This window comes from Macaca thibetana, chromosome 12 (assembly GCF_024542745.1).
Source record: "Macaca thibetana thibetana isolate TM-01 chromosome 12, ASM2454274v1, whole genome shotgun sequence".
NCBI lineage: Eukaryota > Metazoa > Chordata > Mammalia > Primates > Cercopithecidae > Macaca > Macaca thibetana.
In genome coordinates, this window is record NC_065589.1 from 22222259 (window position 1) to 22236849 (window position 14591).

Sequence of the window (14591 nt, forward strand, 5' to 3'; positions counted from 1 at the left end):
TTTGTTTGCTTGTTTATTTTTATGTTTTAAGTACAAGAATCCTGGAAAAGGAAAAAGACAGCTGAGATACTTAGAAAGATATCACTATCCACAGGCATACTTACTCCATAGGGGAAGAAAAGATTACCATAAATATTATCCCAGCTCCAAGCTTCTTCCTTCCCAATTCACATTTTTCAAAGTATTCTTTCTTTAGGAAAATACATTTTATTAAATGGTTTGTTTTAAAAAATAAATGGTCCAAACTCTCAGCTTAGTGTCATGTGCACATTTACTGAAAATCATCTGCACTCCATCATCTATGAAAGCGTGGAATATTCTGTTCAGAACCCGTCCCTGTATTTTACTAGCACATACCTGGATAGCCTTTCTCTTTCTTGACCTAGGTCATCCTCAGCAATTTCTATCTCTGGACTTCTTATTTTCCTGAAACAAAAAGCTCTTCTGTAAAGATACCACATGATGAATTTGTAGTAAGGAATTGACTATTTCCTTTCACTGCCAACAAACCATCCTTTCTGATTGTGAGTCCATTTCTCAGCAATGTGACAATATCACAGGATGAATAGACCTGAAAAAACTTCAGATTTCCTCTCAGACTCAGGAAGGAACGTGATGTGTGATCACTTTAGCTTGGTCTGCTTTTGTAAAATGCAGTTTGATATTCTCTCCTCTTCTTCCCTCTGCTCTCCCTTCCCCATGATTTGAAAAATGCCATGTTTAAAAGCTTTGGCTGGACCCTGATGTCATCCACTTGATCCATCATCATCTTCTCAGCTCATCTTTCTCTCTATTAAAAATAAGATATTTATATTTCTAGATGAAATAGGAGAAACCCAGGCCTGATAAATGACTTCCTATTGTCATTATTACCGGGTAGTATATTATTGGAGGGAGTTCAGCCATGATCTAGTGTTATTGCCTTCTGTTCTGCTGACTGGAAACGATCACTCATATCCACATAGTGTAAAGTTTATTTTTAAGAATCAGACTGTTAATTAAAGAGAAGAAGAATTAATACAGGAAGCAAGCCATGGAAAGGTGGTGACGGATGTCACAAGCTGCAGGTGTTAAAGCCTTGTTGAGGAGACACTGGATTCTCTTAAATTATCCCCTATCTCTGAAGAGTGGAGTGAAGGCAATGGTTATAGAGCTCGAAGGAAAGAAACAGTTGTTTGAAATAAGCACTCGCCCCTATTTACTACACTAACAGGGGAAGGCAGCCTCTTCATAGGCCAAAGACGGTCCCATCAGAGCTTGGAGAGCGGCCATATCGTAGCTCTTGAAAGTGCCCCAGAAATTCAGGAGATGACCTTAAGAGATATCCAGACATTGCATTAAATATCCTCAATCACATAGCAAAGAAAGCATTGTTTATATTTTTTCTATATCTAAGCAAGTCTTGGATGGGTCTGAGTATGTCTTTAACATCAGCCGGCCGGCGCGGTGGCTCAAGCCTGTAATCCCAGCACTTTGGGAGGCCGAGACGGGCGGATCACGAGGTCAGGAGTTCGAGACCATCCTGGCTAACACGGTGAAACCCCGTCTCTACTAAAAAATACAAAAAACTAGCCGGGCAAGGTGGCGGGCGCCTGTAGTCCCAGGTACTCGGGAGGCTGAGGCAGGAGAATGGCGTAAACCCGGGAGGCGGAGCTTGCAGTGAGCTGAGATCCGGCCACTGCACTCCAGCCTGGGCAACACAGCGAGATTCCATCTCAAAAAAAAAAAAAAAAAAAAAAAATCAGCCATCATGGGCTGAACCTTCTGGTTTAACAAAAGGTGAGAAGACTCTGAACCCTCTGGGTGGAATTTAACTTATGAGCTTACATTTTATTTTTCTTTGCTATTGTTTCTGTTTATTATAAGCAAAACTGGTATTTTTCATTTATGTAATAAAGTTTCTTTTTAAAATGAACTAGCTTAAGTTTTTTTTTTTTAAAAAAAGCAAGTCCATTTAAGCAAAATAATATGTGCATAGTAGTAGACTTGACAATCAGATATGACAAAATATTGAAGGAGAAAAGCCATAGGATGAATATGTGAAAAAAAATTGCTAAGGTTTTGCACAAATGACTGAAGTTTGGGAAATGCTTGTTTTGGATAACACCGAAATACTGATAAGGATTTGTGTTAAAAAAAAAAAATTAAAAAACACATAGAGAGGACAAAGGTAAGTCCCTAATGTGCTGATAAAAACATTAGAAAAAATATGGAGATACTGAAATAAAATCAGTATTAAACTCACAGGAACAATAGCCTGTTGTTTCAAAAGCTATTTTTAGGGTGTCTCGTAACACCTGTTATTAATTAAATACATCAATTTCCTTTATCCTAAAAAGCAAGCAAAAAAGGAATTCAGCAAAGTCAAGTGACAAACGAGTTACCAATATTTGACTCCTTGCCTCTCACGCATTCTATTCAAAGTGGCTTACGCTCAAACTTAGAAAAAATAAGTGTATTTTGACTATTTATTTTAAGCTCATCGAACACTTGGCAGAGGGATGTATAAGAATGTCTGATAGGGAAAACTATCCCTAATAGAGTTCTATTTCTTTTTCTTTGAAAGCTCTGATTTTGATGGTAGGATTTCCCCCTTCCTTATGAAGATATCACCCTTGCTAGGTTGTAGTAAGACCTCAGAGGTCATGTTCACAGCGGTATCTCCAGGGACTAATCCAGTGTTTTGTTCGTAGCCAACACTCATTAACTATTGAATGAGTAATAAGTGAATGAATTAACAAATGAATTTAAGGTCTTCACACAAAATCCAATCCCATGAGACACAATAGAGAAGAGAAAAAAGTACCTCCTCTCCCGGAAAACATTAACCAAGCTACTGAAGTCAACATTTTTTCCCCCTACTGTTAACCTTAAAAGTGAAGGTCATAACTGATGCAGTTCAGTCACCCACTTTATACTCAGTGCACAAGTTCTGTTCATCTCTCTGTGAAGCTGAAAAGATTATAATGAAAATGCCTAAAGAAAGAAGGGAGGGACAATTGTAAATAGTTTTCTCTGACAACTGGTATCAGCATTTTCTCATAGCCTTGCATTTACTCAGACTAAAACGACAAATGTATTACAATGAATAGACGAGATCTTTCTTTCTGGACATAGCATAAAAATAAAACAATACTGTACTGATTTTTCTCAGCGCATTGTCCTCCCTGCACAATTACAGAACGTTGGCAGAGCTGTTAACACTATTGATAGGAAACAAAGCAAAACTTGGGACAGATTCTGCAGCCTGGGGCTTGTGAATGTCTCGGATTTACAGCGCAGCTTGATGCCACTGTCGGACTCCTCTGGCTTCAATATCCTGCCAGCTACCAGGGGGGCTTTTTTCTCTTCATGAAAGTGCACCTTTTCCTCAAGGTCACACATTTACAGTTTCTTAAAGAGATTCCTACTGGTCATGGGACTCCTCTCAGTTTGAGGAGCCTCCTGGGTGCTTTGAAGCCCAGTTTCTTGAAAGCTGCCCCGCAGTCCTCCTGGAATGGAGCTAGTAGATATAGAGGCGGACTGTTTGGAATTGAAAGGACCCCCAGCATTCCACCATGAAGTCTCTGCCGTTGTCCTCACAGAGCCCAACAGTCGGCCCACTTCACATCTGTGCTGAAAAGTTTTTACCAGCTTTTGGGAAAATATCAACCCTAGTGAAAGTTTTATGCCTGCTTAAATACATCTTAAGCAGGCATGAGAGCAATTAAATCAAGTCTGTATCATAGAGTTCTTTGGATAAATAGCAAGCTCCAAATATTCCCTGGCCTGTGCCCTACATTTGAGTGTTTAATGTAAGCACAGTAACTTCTCCAGTTCTGGAAGTGATCGTCAAGGTTCCAAGTCATCCCCCACTGCTCCACAAACCACGGGCAGGAGGAAGCTCCATTTCCTGACGAATCATCCAGACCAACCCTGGAGGGCCTTCCCAGCCAAATGAGCCACGGCCAAGTTCTTCCAACACTCTGAGGCTGCAATCCGTCACACTACGCAAGAAGAAGATGCTCTGTAGATGATTTGAGGACATGCTTCAGTTACCCTTCTCTTACTTTTCTTTAGTTTCTTGTTTTATCTTCTTCGGCCTGTATTGCAAAGAGACTACAACCTTTAAGACTCATGATGCCTTCTAAAAGGAGACAGAGTGGGAGGACTCTGACAGGCATGGCTCGAAGGTGAACTGGCTGAAATACTGATGGAAAACAACTGGTGATAAAGCAAGGATCCCCATTACCCTAGTGCTGTGACATGAGCATAGGCATTGGCAGCTAATAGACTTGGATTTGATTCTAAGCTTTTATATTTTAGCTAAGTGTAATTTGACTGAACTTCTGTTTTCTCATGTGCACGTGAGAGGAAGAGATGTTTCAGGAGGAAGGGACATGATGTACATAGCGTACCTTGTATATAAAATGCCAACTATCTTCAAGGTGCTTTTTCAGTTTTTTATCTGTGAGAAAGGGTATTTTCTTGAAGAAGTAAAGTTTGTTCTTCTTGTCTGTTGTCTATTTGTCTGTTTTCAAAATGTACTTTGCTTGATTCTGCCTTTAGCATATTTAATTTGATTAATCCCACTAGAATTAAATTTCCTGAGCACAGTGTCCCTATTTTCCTAATTGCTGTATTACCAGCTATTAGAACATTACTGAACACAAATACTGTTCTTTCTTCTACAGTCAGTTTTTCAATTATGCCTTCCCAGAATGGCTCAGGCTCACATTTGAGACCACTTATCTTTTTAAGGTTGTGTCCACTATCCCTAATTAGAGTGGGGTATCTTAACAGCATGGACACTCCGGGTGTCCTGAGATACCTCCTAACTCAACACACCAAACATAGCAAGTGCATGTTAATATTGACCCTGGAGAATATTTCTTGTGAGAACCTGCTGTGAATTTGGTACTGTGGATTTCATACAAGTCTTATTTCTGACTGGGCACTTGGTTTTTCTTATCTTCCATTAATCATAGTGCATATATTTTCATTTTAATCTCTCTACTTATTGGATACCATACTTTATGACATTGCCAATTCAGTCAGTAAATACCTCCCCATGAAACTAAAACTGACTTTTTAATTGGGATTCCTTTTTAAAGGCAAATAATGTGCTACTTGTTATCCTCCATTTAATCTTCAGAATAACTAGCAGCATTTTTATTTTTTGCAACATGTGTCAATCACCCTTAACACTCTGAGGAAGCAATGATGCTTCTGAAAATTCAACTCTAATTCTTCTGACTCCATCAGGATGACTCTTGCTAATCAGAATGGCTGTTTAAAGTCTGTATTCTCTCATAATTTATCTTTCTCCTAATGTTGCAGAGTAAAGCTGTGATGATCAATCACTTAGAAATGAATCCACTTTTTCCCTCCTTGACTGAATATGAGGAAATAGAAATGAGCATGCATCAAATATTGACTATAGAGATAAGAACTGTGTTCTGTGGAAAAATACTTTTTCAATGTTATGCTCACGGCATATTTAGGACATCTATTTCATCATTATTTGGCTGCACAAATCTCTTTCTAAAACATGCTCAGAATATCAAGACATTATTTTATGTGTCTATCACATAAGTATATCTGGATAGTCTATTCATGCCCATTTTCTCATGCCTTTTGAAACAGCCTCTTGTGTGTAATAGATAGCATTTCTTATATCCCTCTTCCCATAGAGATGAATATAAAGCCAAAAGAACCTTGTCAGAATCCCATCAGTTTTTTTATTCTTATCCTAACCCCTCTCAACTCTAAATCAAGGGGAAATACTGGTATTCCTCAAGGACTTGTGGGGGACACGCAGTGAGGTTGTTGCCTTGAATGGAAAACTCTTAGATGAAGCAAGGGGGTCATTGTCCATATCTATCTTATGAAGGGTTCTCTTTCCTCTCTTATGGATGCAATAAAAATATTCTGCTGTATTGCATTTCACTAGAGAACATGTTTGAGTTACAAAAGCCAGTTGGGACCAGGATAAGGTGACAAGAGAAAAGAACCTAGTAATGGCAAATTTTTAAAGTTAGTAGCAGGCCACTGGCAAACTCTCTTTAAGAGTTAAAGCGTCAGGGTTCATAATGGTTATATTCAAACACAAGTCTGTAGAGAACTTCTGCTTCTAGAGAAAATACAATAACATGGACCAAATTTGCATCCCTCCCACCCCCTCCAAAACAACCAAGACAAAATACATTTCTTGAAACAACAGGTTTAAAGACATTGAGTATTAGGCAACAAAGGATAGTTAGCCCTGAGAAACAGGGAACAAATAAGATAAGCTTTATGATAGTCCCAGATTATGGCCTTGAGAAGGTTTCTAGGCTATGATATGAGAAAGAAAACCCAGGAGAAACCCAGCAAATTCTATGAGTTGAAGAAACAGCTAGGCCTGGGGAGACCAAGATGGTGAGAGTTGACATGCAGAGTACTAGAGAGGAGACAGTTGCACAGAGAAGAAATGCTGGAGAGCAGCAGAGAATTCCCCTTGAGTATTCAGAATAGTGCTGATCAGTGCATGGTTATGAGGATACTACCTGAAGCTGGGTGTGGGGGGACCAAAACACTTGAAAAGATAAAGACCACAGTGCTTAGTGGTTGTAAAGGGATAGAAACACAGCCTGGTCCCAATAGCCGGAATAGAAATCTCAGAATTCACAGAGCATTGGGTAGATCACCCAGAAATGTCTTGCCTCTGTAGTAGAGAATAATTAGCCTCAAACTAAGTAATACTCAGATCCCACCTAACAAATTTAAAAAGCAAGATCTGAAAGAATCAAACTGTTTCCAAGTAACATGACCATGTCCCATAACAAGACTAAAAAATATTTATAGAAATACAAAAATAGCCAGCATCCATGATGTAACATTTACGATAACTGCTATCCAATAAAAGACAATAGGCATGCAAAGAAGAAGAAAAATAAAACCCATGATGAGAAGAGAAATCAATCATCCAAAATAAACCCGAAATGGACATGGATTTTAGAACCAGCAGACAAGGACATTAAAACAGCTATTTTAATGCTTTCTCACATGTTCCAAAAAAGTAAGTAGAAAAAAAATTTTTAAAGCCCCTAATTGAACTTCTCATGGTAAAAACTACAATATTTGAGATGAAAAAGTATATACTGGATAGAATTAATGGCAGATTAAACCTTGCAGAAGGAAAAAAAAACCATGGCAAAAGAAAGAAATCTAAAATAAAAGAGAAAAATAATAAATAATCAGTAAACTTTGGGACAATTTCAAGCCATCTTATATATGTTCATTTGGATTCACTGAAGCAGAAGAGAAGGACATGGGACAGAAAACAATTTGATTGAATAATGGCCCAAATTTTTCCAAATACAGTGATACTATAAACTCAAGGATCTTGGGTTTAGTATGGTATCTAAGAAGCTCAATGAGTGAAGGAGAAGGAGAAAAGGAGGAAAGGAAGGAAGGAAAGGAAGGAAAGGAAGAAAGAAAAGAAAGAAGAAAGACAAGAAAGACAAGAAAGAAAGAAAGAAAGAAAGAAAGAAAGAAAGAAAGAAAGAAAGAAAGAAAGAAAGAAAGAAAGAAAGAAAGAAAGAAAGAGAGAAAGAAAGAGAAAGAAAGAAAGGAAAAGAAAAGAAAAAAAGAAAAGGAAAGGAAAGAAAGGAAAGGAAAGAAAAGAAAGGAAAGGAAGAAAGGAAAGGAAAGGAAAAAAAGGGAAGGGAAGGGAGGAAGGTAAAAGAGAACGGAGGGAAAGGAGAAGAAGAGAAGGAGGTGAGGACTGCAGCAAGACGCATTTTTAAATTACTCAAAATAAGTGACAAAAATGTTTAAAGTAGCTAGAGAAGAAAGATATATATGGAAGAACAAAGATAAGAATGACAGTAGATTTCTCATCAAACATAATGTAAGTGGGAAAGTGCAGCAACATCTTTAAAGTACTGTAAAAAGTGTCAGTCTGGAATTCTATATCTGGTAATAGCATCTTTCAAAAATGAAAATGAAATAAAAACATATTTAGTTATACAAAGCTGAAAGAGACCATCTATAGCAGACCCTCAATATAAGAAATATTAAAGGAAGTCCTCCAGGCAGAAGGAAAATAATACCAGATAGAAACATGGGTCTACACAAAGAAACAGCAGTAGGTATGGTAACTACATGGGTAAATACATAAGAGATGTTTTTCTTATAACTTAAATCTCTTTAGAAGATAATTGACAATTTTCCCAACATTACAAAAATGTAGTATAACATTCACTCACTTTTTCCTTTGTTGGAGAGGTTCTCCTGGCTCTGTGCTGAGCCCAGACAGGCTGGTGCCCAGCTTTGCTCCTCTCTGCTCTCTCCCCTGTCTGAGCTCAGCACAGAGCCAGGAGAACCTCTCCAACCAGGAAAGGGTGAGTGAATGAGAGACCCCAGAGAGATTCACACTCTCCACAGAGAACTGCACAAGACTGGGAGTGGGGGAATCCCCCTGGCCTCCCCACACTGTGCTTTGGACTGAGGCAGAGAGACACCTGGACATTTTGTGGGGGCAACTCTCTAGCCCAAAGGGACCTCTACAATCCTTGTGCCCTGGAGCTGACCAACACCAGCACCACAGCCTCAATAGAGGACACAGTTCCAGTGCCTGGGAGCAATACGATTATTCCACCCTACTTTTGCCAGATGGGGCTCAGCTCCAGCTTTCAACCCAGAGTCCTACTTTGGCCTGAACTCAGCTGGCCACTCCACTCACCCTCACCACTGGTAGCCAGGTGGGCAACACTTGCTAGAGCTTCCAGCCCAGCAGTCTCACTTTTGTGTGAACTCAGCTGGGGTGCAGCCTTCTGATGTCCCAGGAAACATCCAAAGGTCAGAGTATATGACCCCAACCACTCCCACCACTGGTAGCCAGGCAGGCAACGTTTGCTGGAGCTTCTGGCCCAGCAGCCCCACTTCTGTGTGAACTCAGCTTGAGAACACAGCTTTCTGTTGTTACCCCAGGAAACACCCAGACAGCAGAGCATGTGACCCCACCCACTGCAGCCACCTGAAGCAAAGTGGGCAGCTCCTGCTGGAGTTGCCAACTTAGCAGTCCTACTTCTGCATGAATTTGCCCAGAGGCACAGCCTCCTGTTGTCCCAAGAAGCATCCAGACAGTAAGGCAGGTTTCCACATCCATACCCACCACTGGTAGCCAGGCAAGCCATGCCTGCCACAGCTTCTGGCTCAGTGATTCAACTTCTGCCTGAATTTGCTGAGAGGCACAGCCTCCTGCTGCCCTGGAAACACCTTGACAGCAAAGCAGACAACTCCACCCACCCCTACCTCCTAGAGCCATTGAGGCCATACTCAGAGAGCTTCCAACCCAGGGGTCCTGCTTCTACCTAAACTCTGCCGATAGGCATAACCCTGTGTTTCCCCAAGAAGCACATGAACAGCAGATTAAGGATGACCTGGAAAGGATATGGCTTGTCTGCCAACCACAACCCCTGCCTGAGGGAGCCCCATGGACCAGAACACTCAACAACAACAAAAGCAGGCATGTAGATAGTAATCAGAGGGGGCTTCTCCAAGACCCAGGAGTGGACTAGAATTAAAGCTAGTCAACCAAACCCACCATAAACCATAACTGAACCCCCAAGGACAACAAAAAAGCAAAAAGCAAAAAAAAAAAAAAAAAACTTATTGAATGGACAGCAACTTCAAAGACTGCAGAAACATCAACTCACAAAAATGAGAAAGACCAGAGAAATAGGAACACTTTTACACTGTTGGTGGGATTGTAAACTAGTTCAACCATTATGGAAAACAGTATGGCGATTCCTCAAGGATCTAGAACTAGATGTACCATACGACCCAGCCATCCCATTACTGGGTATATACCCAAAGGATTATAAATCATGCTGCTATAAAGACACATGCACACGTATGTTTATTGTGGCACTATTCACAATAGCAAAGACTTGGAATCAACGCAAATGTCCATCAATGACAGACTGGATTAAGAAAATGTGGCACATATACACCATGGAATACTATGCAGCCATAAAAAAGGATGAGTTTGTGTCCTTTGTAGGGACATGGATGCAGCTGGAAACCATCATTCTTAGCAAACTATCACAAGAACAGAAAACCAAACACCGCATGTTCTCACTCATAGGTGGGAACTGAACAATGAGATCACTTGGACTCGGGAAGGGGAACATCACACACCGGGGCCTATCATGGGGAGGGGGAAGGGGGAGGGATGGCATTGGGAGTTATACCTGATGTAAATGACGAGTTGAGGGGTGCTGACGAGTTGATGGGTGCAGCACAGCAACATGGCACAAGTATACATATGTAACAAACCTGCACGTTATGCCCATGTACCCTAGAACTTAAAGTATAATAATAATAATAAATAAATAAATTTAAAAAAATAAAAAATTTTTAAAAAAATTAAAAAAAAGAACTCTTGCAACTCAAAAAGCTAGAGTGTCTTCTTTCCTCCAAACAACTTCACTGGTTCTTTACTCCAAAACAACTACCTGGGCTGAAATGACAGAAATGGAATTCAGAATATGGATAGGAATGAAGATCATCAAGATTCAGGAGAACATCAAAACCCAATCCCAGGAAGCTAAGAAACACAATAAAACAATACAGGTGCTTATGGACAAAATGGCCATTATAAAAAAAGAACCAACCTAATCTGATAGACCTGAAAAACACCCTACAAGAATTGCATAATACAATTACAAGTTTTCACAGCAGAATAGATAAAACTGAGGAAATTATCTCAGAGCTTAAAACTGAGGGCAAAAATAAAGAAAAATAAAGAAAAAAGAACAAAACAGACCAATAATGAGTTATGAAACTGAATCAGTCATTAAAAAAGCCTACCAACCAAAAAAAATCCCAGGACCAAATGGATTCAAAGCCACATTCTACCAGATTTATAAAGAAGAGCTGCTGCAATTCTTACTGAACTTTTCCAAAAAATGTTTAGAAGAAGGGACTCTTACACAAGTCATTTGATGAGGCCAGCAACATTCCCATACCAAAACCTGGCAGAGATGCAACAGAAAAAAAAGAAAACTTCAGGCCAATATTTTTGATGAACATAGATGAAGAAATTCTCAAAAAAAATACTAGCAAACCAAATCCAGCAGCACATCAAAAAACTAATTTACCATGATCAAGTAGGTTTTGTCCCTGGGATGCAAGATTAGCTCAAAATATGCTAACCAAAAAATGTGATTCATTACATAAACAGAGCTAAACAACAAAAGCCACATGATTATCTCAATAGACGCAGAAATGGCTTTTGATAAAATTCAACACACATTCATATTAAAAACCCTCAATAAACCATGCATTGAAGAACATACTTCAAAACAATAAGAGCCATCTATGACAAGCCCACAGCCAACATCATACTGAATGGGCAAAATCTGGAAGCATTCCCCTTGAATCCTGGTACCAGACAAGGATGCCTTCTCTCATGACTACTATTAAACATATTGTTAGAAGTCTTGGCCATAGCAATTAGGCAAGAGAAAAAAATGAAGTAATCTAAATAGAAAGAGAGAAAGCCAAAGTATCCCTTTTTGCAGACAACTTAATTCTATATCTTGAAAATGCAATAGTGTCTGCCCAGAAGCTCCCTGATATAATAAACAACTTCAGCAAAGTTCTGGGGTACAAAATCAACGTGCAAAAATCACTAGCATTCCTACCAACATAGCAAAGCCAAGAGCCAAATTAGGAGAACAATTCCCTTACAATTGCCACATAAAATCATAAAATACCTAGGAATACAGCTAACCAGGAAGGTGAAAGATCTCTCCAATGAGGATTAAAAAGCACTGCTTAAAAAAATCAGAGCTGACACAAACGAATGAAAACAGTTCCACACTTACTGATAAGAAGAATCAATATCATTAAAATGTCCATACTGCCCAAAGTAGTTAACAGATTCAATGCTATTCCTATCAACCTACCAAAATACATTTTTCACAAAATTAGAATGAATCTATTTTAAACTTTATAGGGGACCAAAAAAAAAGCTAGAATAGTCAAGGCAATCCTAAAGGAAAAGAACAAAGCTGGAGGATTCACGTTACCCAACTTCTGATTATACTATGGGTCTACAGTAACCAAAACAGTGTGGTACTTGTACAAAAACAGACACATAGACCAATCAAACAGAATAGGGAGCCCAGAAGTAATGCCACAGTCTTACAACCATCTGATCTTCAGCAAAACTGACAAAAATAAGCAATGGGGAAAGGATTCCCCATTTAATAAATTGTGCTGGGATAATGAACTAGTCATATGCAGAGGACTGGAACTAGACTACTACCTTACACCACATAACAAAATCAACTCAAGATTGGTTAAAGGCTTAAATGTAAAACCTAAAACTCTAAATACCTTGGAAGGTAACCTAGGAAGTACTATTTTGGACACAGGACTTGGCAAAGATTTTATGACCAAGAAGCCAAAAGCAATTGCAACAAAAACAAAAACTGACAAATGAGATCTAATTAAACTAAAGAGCTTCTGCACAGCAAAATAAACTATCAACAGAGTAAACAGACAACCTACAGAATAGGAGAAAATATTTGCAAACTCTGCATCTGGCAAACATCTAATATCCATAATCTATAAGGAACTGAAAGTTACAGGCAAAAAACAAACAACTCCATTACAAAGTGATCAAAGGACATTAACAGACACTTTTCAAAAGAAGATATACATGCAGCCAACAAGCATATGAAAAGTGCTTAGCACCACTAATGATTAGAGAAATGCAAATCAAAACCACAGTGAGATACCATCCCAGTCAAAAGGGCTATTACTAAAAAGTAAAAAAAAAAAAAAAAAACCCAAAAAAACCATGTTGGTAAGGTTTAAAAGAAAAGGGAATGTTTATACACCATTTGTGAGACTTTAAATGAGTTCATTCATTGAAAAAAGTGTGGTGATTCCTCAAAAAACTTAAAGCAGAGTTATCACTTGACCTAGCCTGATCAACATGAGAAATCCCAACTCTACTAAAAATACAAAAAAAAAAAAAAAAAAAAATTAGCTGAGTGTGGCAGTGCATGCCTGTAATCCCAGCTACTCAGGAGGCTAAGGCAGGGGAATTGCTTGAACCCCGGAGGTGGAGGTTGCGGTGAGCCAAGATGGCACCACTGTACTCCAGCCTGGACAACAAGAGTGAAACTCTGTCTCAAAAAAAAAAAAAAAAAATACACACACACACACACACACACATACATACACACCCCTTAATGGGTATATGCCTGATATGGTCTGGCTTTTTGTCCCCATGCAAATCTCATCTTGAATTGTAATACCCATACGTCGTGGGAGAGACCTCATGGGAAGTGATTAGAACATGGGGACAGTTCCTCTATGCTGTTCTTGTGATAGTGAGTGAGTTCTCACGAGTTCTGACGGCTTTGTAAAGGGCTTTTTCCCCCTTAATTCTGAATTTTTCTCTCTTGCCACCATGTGAAGAAGGACATGTTTGCTTCCCCTTCCACCATGATTGTAAGCTTCCTGAGGCCACCCAAGTCCTGCTGAACTGTGAGTCAATTAAACCTCTTTCCTTTATAAATTACCCAGTCTTGGGTATTTCTTCATAGCAGAGTGAAAGTGAACTAATACAGTAAAGTGGTACCAAGGGAGTGAGGTGCTGCTGTAATGATACCTGAAAGCAACTTTGGAACTAGGTTAACCAGCAGAGGTTGGAACAGTTTGGAGGGCTCAGAAGAAGACAGGAAAATGTGGGAAAGTTTCAAACTTCCTAGAGACTTGGAGGGCTCAGAAGACAGGAAGATGTGAGAAAGTTTGGAACTTCCTAGAGACTTGTTTAATGGCTTTGACCAAAATGCTGATAGTGATACAGACAATGAAGTACAGGCTGAGGTAGTCTCACATAGAGATGAGAAACTTGTTCTGAACTGGGATCTGGAGGGCAGCAGCCTCATCTCCATGGTTCAGCTAAGCAGTACTTCAGAGGGGATTCTGTGTGCAGGCTCCGATCCCACATTTCTCCCTCAGCACGGCCCTAGTAGAGGCTCTGTGGAAGGTGGGAGGGTTGCTCTACACCTGTGTCAGGTTTCTGCCTGAGTATACAGGTTTTCCAATACATCTTCTGAAATCAAGGCAGAAGCTGCCAAGCCTCATTCACTCTTACATTCTGCATACCTGCAGGCTTAATACCACAAGAAAGCTGTCAAGGCTTACTGTTTGTGCCCTCCAGAGTGGCAGCCCAAGCTGCACCTGGGGTGCTTTGATCTGTAGCTGAATCTTGAGAGGCAGGGTTTTGGGGAGCAGCCTCCTAAGGCTGCTCAGGGCAGCAGGACCCTGGGCCTGGGCCTGGTCTCTGAAACCATTCTATCCTCCTAGGCCTGTGGGCCTGTGATTGGAGGGGCTTCCTGGAAGGTCTCTGAAATGCATTCAAGGCTTTTTCCCCATCATCTCATTCTTGGCTCCTTTTTAGTCATGCTAATTTATTTAGCAAATGGTTGCTCCACAGCCCACTTGTATTCCTCTCCTGAAATGCTGTTTCCTTCTCTACTACATGGCCAAGTTGTAAATTTTCTAAACTTGTATGCTCTGCTTTGCTTTTAATTATAAGT